The 6,000-nt window shown below is 44.1% G+C and overlaps 1 long non-coding RNA gene across 1 annotated transcript; it reads right to left on the minus strand.

The window, feature by feature from the left end:
- Positions 1-449: 449 nt before the first annotated feature.
- On the minus strand, positions 450-2,213 carry LOC121082150. The gene is made up of 2 exons (XR_005825918.1): positions 2,050-2,213; positions 450-516 (listed from the first exon to the last, which is right to left on the minus strand). It is a non-coding gene; the product is annotated as an uncharacterized LOC121082150 (long non-coding RNA).
- Between the last annotated feature and the right edge of the window lie 3,787 nt (positions 2,214-6,000).

Here is a 6,000-nt window from a genome sequence, read left to right on the forward strand (position 1 = left end):
CCTCGTTTATACCTGAAAAAGTAGGGGCATGTGTCCCAGTAAGAAGGGAAAAACCGCCGGAACCAAAACGTAGGATAACCTTCCGCCTATATGCTCCAACCCTTTTACAATATCCACAATATAGAGTAACTGTTGAATTACAAGAAGTAGCACATATAGGACAAGAATTTTCTGTTTCTATCGGTCCTTGCCCAAAAAGATCCTGCAACGCACGCACAATACGGTCACAGTGTAACAAAGACAATTCACCGGAGGGTAATTGACATTGTATCTCCCGAGGTAACTGCTGCAAGATGGGCAGAATAATGTATGTTAACTTATCTACAAGCCGCTTTTCTTCATTTGGTCGTGGCGGTCGGAATAACCTTTCTCGATGCTGTGCCCACTGAGCCCACTGATCCCTCCTGTTCATTTAGAAGTCAATCCTGTCGTAGTCACCCTGCTCTTTCTTTTCAGTGGGTCGGTTTTCAATCCACGGGCGAACCCATTTTGCTGGAATCCACTTGGTCACTGCCCCTGTGGAGATACATGCATAACCCCGACCCCACGTTAATAAATTATGAGGTCCTGACCAACAATTTGAGACAGGGTCAAATACCTGGACAGCTATGTCACGATTCGAAAAATCGTTGGGATTGTTAGAAAAGTGATAGAAAATCGGCTGTTCAGTACATTCCGTTCTGGGATTCAACCAGTTCAGTACATAGCATGCTTTTGCCACTATTACATGAGGACTCCTCTCCCCCTCTTTTCGAAAAACAGACAGGTAATGTTTCAATGATTGATGGGCACGTTCAATAATTGCCTGACCACCAGAATTATTCGGAATTCCGGTAACGTGCTTCACCTGCCATTGCAGCAAAAAGGTCTTTATTTTGGCACTAAGATATGCAGGGGCATTATCTGTTTTTACCATATCTGGGTGGCCCAGCACAGCCATGGCTGACGTCCAATGCTGAATACAGGCAACAGCATTGGTAGATTTATGAGCAGTCGCCCAAATAGCTTTCGAGCAGGTATCAATTGTGACATGGACATATTCAAATGGGGTGAATTCTGTAACATCAGTTTGCCAGATTTGTCGAGGTTGTAACCCTCTAGGATTTGTACCTTCCTGTTGAAGAGGTGTTAACCTGGCACAATCAGGACAGGCCGCTATGACAGTCCTAGCGTCTTGACGAGACAGACCAAACTGTTTTTGGAGAGACCGGGCAGATTGGTGAAAAAAGGCATGTGACTCTGTTGCTTGTTTTAGAGGAGAATTTTGTAATACTGGGGATGCCACCTGAGTGTCTATATAAGCATCCTGTTCTTTTTCAGGGGCTAGTGTGTGAGGGCTGGCTATTAAGAGATCATCCATATAATGATAGGTAACAAGGTTAGGATTATTCTCTCTCCAAGATTGTAGAGCTAAATCCACAAACCACTGACATATTGTTGGGGAGTTTTTCATACCCTGAGGTAGTACAACCCACTCATACCTTTTTGCTGGAGCGGCACGGTTTATAGCTGGCACTGTAAATGCAAATTTTTCACAATCATCCTCATGCAGAGGAATAGTGAAAAAACAATCTTTTAAATCAATAATTAATAGGTCCCAATTTTGTGGTAACATAGTGGGAGAAGACAGCCCAGGCTGAAGGGCACCCATGTCAACCATTTTTTCATTTATTGCTCTTAAATCATGTAATAATCTCCATTTTCCTGATTTCTTTTGAATTGTAAGAATGGGTGTATTCCATGGGCTAACAGAAGGTCTGATGTGGCCTAAATCCAATTGTTCTTGGACTAATTCTTGAATGTGTTGCAGCTTCTCTTGAGGTAAGGGCCATTGATCAACCCATACGGGAGTTTCTGATTTCCATTTTAATTTTAAGGTTGGGCGAGAGCTGCTATCAATGGCCCCAATCAAAAATCTGTAGAGATTCTCATTCCCCATTGGGAAAGTACATCTCTACCTAACAAGGACAAGGATGTGTGTAGGACATAAGGTTTTACCCATGCTTGATGTCCTTCTTGATCCGTGAAAAGAATGAAGTTTTTACTGACCTGTGTCAGACGACTTCCCCCAATGCCTGAAATGGTTGAACCCGCACTATCTAATTCCCACATGGTAGGCCAAACTGAAAAAGGAAGAACAGTAACATCAGCACCAGTATCAATCATCATTGAAACATTAGGAAGATTAACACCTTGTGGACCAGATATCTTAACATTACATTTTGGCCGCTCGGCACCAATAAGTTGACAAAAGGCAATGTTAGGCATACCCGTTGAGCCAAATGCACCTTGACCCCTGTCCTTTTCTCCTTTTTGAGGGACAGTAGCTTGGAATGGAATGAGCTGTGCAATAGTGCTTCCTGCTGGAATATGAACAGGTGGAGAAAAAACTTTTACCATAATTCCAATAGGTCCGGTATAATCGGCATCAATACAACCAGGAAGAACAAAAATCCCCTTTTTTGACGCAGAAGAGCGTCCTATAAGGAGTGCAGATAAACCATAACCCAAAGGACCACTAACTGTAGAAGGAAGTACATGTACCTTTTCATCAGTGATATTTACAGGTTCTGCCACAGCCAAATCGACTCCTGCGCTTCCTCTGGTGGCTGAATACAGCTCGCCGAGGCAGCCATGAATTTTGTTGGGTTCTGGGGATATTTCTTGGCCGCGTCCCTCAGAACGCGGCTGTTCCCGTTTCCCGGAACAAAGAGGGGTGTACCATCTTTTCTAAATTTTGAGCGACAATCGGCCGCTTTATGACCAAATTTTTGACAACGCAAACAATTTCCATTCAACAGAGACTTTCCTCCTAGATTCTTTTTGCAGTCACATTTAAAGTGACCTTCCTGTCCACATTGATAACATTTTGGCTTAAGACCCCGGTCCCCTCGGCCTTGTACCTTGTTGTTGTTTAGAGCTACTGCTAGAGCATTGGCATGTATTTTTGCCTTTTCCTCTTCCTCAACCAAAGGAGCCCTTGCGCATGCCTCTATCATTTGAGCGATGGATGCCCCAGGGGGTAAGGATGCTATAAGTTGCTTACAAGTGACATAGAAACAACATTAATTGCAGGAGAGTGTTATAATCTAACGTTCCTCCCTCCTGAGGCCATTTCACATCACTCCCCAATTTATACAAAGGCCACCACTGATTACAATATTTAATCCATTTCCTTCTATTTTCGGTACCACCATGTCCTACGATATCACTCCAATGTTTTAATATACAACCCAAGGGCGATTTTTCACAGGGCTTACTCCTTCCATTTCCCATTTTACAATTTTAATTACTTTTTCTCCGGTCGCCTTAGCCACCCAAGGTCGGAAACACGGATAGAGCTCCTTGCTCATATTGCACTCAAACGCATGTCTCAAGCACTCTTGCACTCACACTCAGTCAAAATAATTAAGCCATACACTGAAAATCAAAATGCGCATCTCAATCACACCATTCACACTCTCCGGGCAGCCCTCAGTCACACAAGCAGTATGTTATACGGTACCGTGCACTTATGTACAACTTTTAGGAACACTGGCAGTTCACAAAGTATGCATTTCAATGAACAATTGCCAAAAAACAAACAACAAACAAAAAAAAACCCCACATTTTTCCTGGTCTTAAGCAGAGTGTTAAGTTTTCCGCTATTTGCCACGAATTACCAGAATATTATTATTTTTCAACATACATTTCATAACTCCAAGTTTTGAACATGTAACAAGACAACACAGAACAAACAAGACACAGAGCGCTATTTCAGTTGTTACATTCTAGGAATTCCCCAATTCTTAAGACAACCTAAAGGAAGTTGTTTTTTTTTGTTTGTTTGTTTGTTTGTTTGTTTGTTTTTTCTCCTGGGGACTGCGCTGCGCGCCGGACGTCTCCGTGCGTCTCACCAGCCGCCCTGTTACTAAACATACCGTTTTATCCGCGGATCCAGGGGTTCTCTTCTGCTCCCGGGTGAACAGCTGAGAAGAGGAGGCTCCTCCGAGAAAATCTCCCGGGGTGCGCCTAGGAGCGTCCGCTCCGCAGCTGGTCCCTCAGCCGAGCAGAAATCCTCCTGCCTGGCTCGTCAAAACTGACGTGCGGAATTTGACTCTATAACTCGAAAGTTATAAAGTAGGTATGTTTATTGCGCGCAGATGCACGGGGGATCGCTCCTCCACAAGCGTGCATACCCGAAGTGACAAACCATCCCATATTTATACAATGAAACAAATGAATATTCAATTAACGCCTATACATATTCGTTACCTAAACCCCGCTTCCTATGTTAATTAGCTTATCAGTCCGTTTCCTGGAATGTGGTGGTCTTGCAGGTTTGTAGGTGATTCATGTTCTTGTGACCATCCGATCTTCTCCAGCAAGGAAACTTAGCACTCCCTCCCTCTAGATAGCATTGGAATATCTCTCATCCTTTTTTTTTTTTTTTTTTTTTTTTTTTTTTTTTTTATTTTTATTTTTTTTTTTTTTTAATATAGCCCCTTTTGTTAGAGGAAGAAGGGCAGGTGTCTCCCCAAAACTGTAGTTGTCTCCTCAAAGCTGTGTGCCTATGTGACCAGACACTGCACCCATGACTAGTCACCATACCCACATTCCTTGAGCAGACATATACAATCACAATCAATGTCCATTGTCCCCATTTCACACTATTTCTCCATATCAAAATTACTTTATGTAATGCCAGAAACATCAGTCTCAGGATGAAATATAACTTACAACTTGATTTCAGCATTGCTCCTACCAGGTTTGTCCAAAGTCACACAATCATCTTAAAGTAGCCAGAGGCCATGGTGCATTTTAACACTGGTCAGGAAGTCAGATCTCAACTTTCACCTTTGCAAAGACAAACATGCTTCAAAAAAATGCAGTCTGTTATTTAGGAGCTGGTGGAGCTGTGCCGTTCCCACCCCAGCAGTTTTACATCCAGTACTCGCAATTGCCGGTATTAATGTCTGTCTGCCGCTTGCCGTTTGTTCCTTATCAGGACACCAGGATGGTAATTCATCATCTAATCCCCACGCTATTCGTTCAGCAGTAGTCATTACTGGATAAGCTTTAGATGTATAATCGGGGGGATTTTCACACGGAGGTTGCCCCTCTGGCTCTTCCTCCGACTGAGCAGTAGGATCGCCGGGAGGCCGCACTGCAGCTTTAACAGCTGCAGCGACTTGCACCTTCGCCGTGTAACTGCGCGGCCATACCCCGTACAGCCCGATACGTGCGAGCCAAAGTCTTTACCCCCTTAGTCCCGACTTGCACAGATTCCCACAAGTCCTCTCCCACTTTCTTCCATGTTTCATTATTATATACATCTTGCGTAGAAGCAAGGAAACCACGGCGGCGACTCCAACATAGCAGATAAATTACTGCCTGCCGTGAGACTGGCGTTTCAGTTTTCTCTGCCAGTTTCATCAAACTGTCTACGATTGCTTTCTCCACCGCTGATGCAGTGATCCCCATCCTGCTTAAGTTTCCTGACTCACCGGTCAGCCGTGCACGTTCCGCCTTTCTTCGGGCGCCCAGCTCTCTCTCCGCTGGCAGCAGGATCCTCGCCGGCTCCGCAGCTTGTAACACGATCCTTAACGAATCCTCCTGACTTTTCGACCGATCCACACGTCGGGGTCACCAGATGCTGCGGGCATTCTGGGCGAGCGGGAGTCAGATTCAAATACTCATGGAGTTCAAGATCTGATCCGTTTATTGTACAAACCAGGCACACTTTTATAAGGCACTCTATAAACGTGTGATAATATGATTGGCTACTTTACAAGCGTATAGTAATATGATTGGTTAACAATTGTTTATTGGCAAGATTTCTGTTTTTACTTTTTCAGGCACATAGGCTCCTTCCTGTTGTTTCCCAGCTCCTCTTATCGCGTCCTTGCTGGCCCTGGCCTTGTGCAAGCACCCGCAATTTGTTCCTCCCTCTTCATTCCACTGTTCTGATCGTGCCCTCGTCTTATTTCTTCAGTATTTTTCCACTTGCTTCAAAGTTCA

The sequence above is a fragment of the Falco naumanni genome, unplaced genomic scaffold, assembly GCF_017639655.2.
Source record: "Falco naumanni isolate bFalNau1 unplaced genomic scaffold, bFalNau1.pat scaffold_347_arrow_pat_ctg1, whole genome shotgun sequence".
In the NCBI taxonomy this organism is placed as follows: domain Eukaryota; kingdom Metazoa; phylum Chordata; class Aves; order Falconiformes; family Falconidae; genus Falco; species Falco naumanni.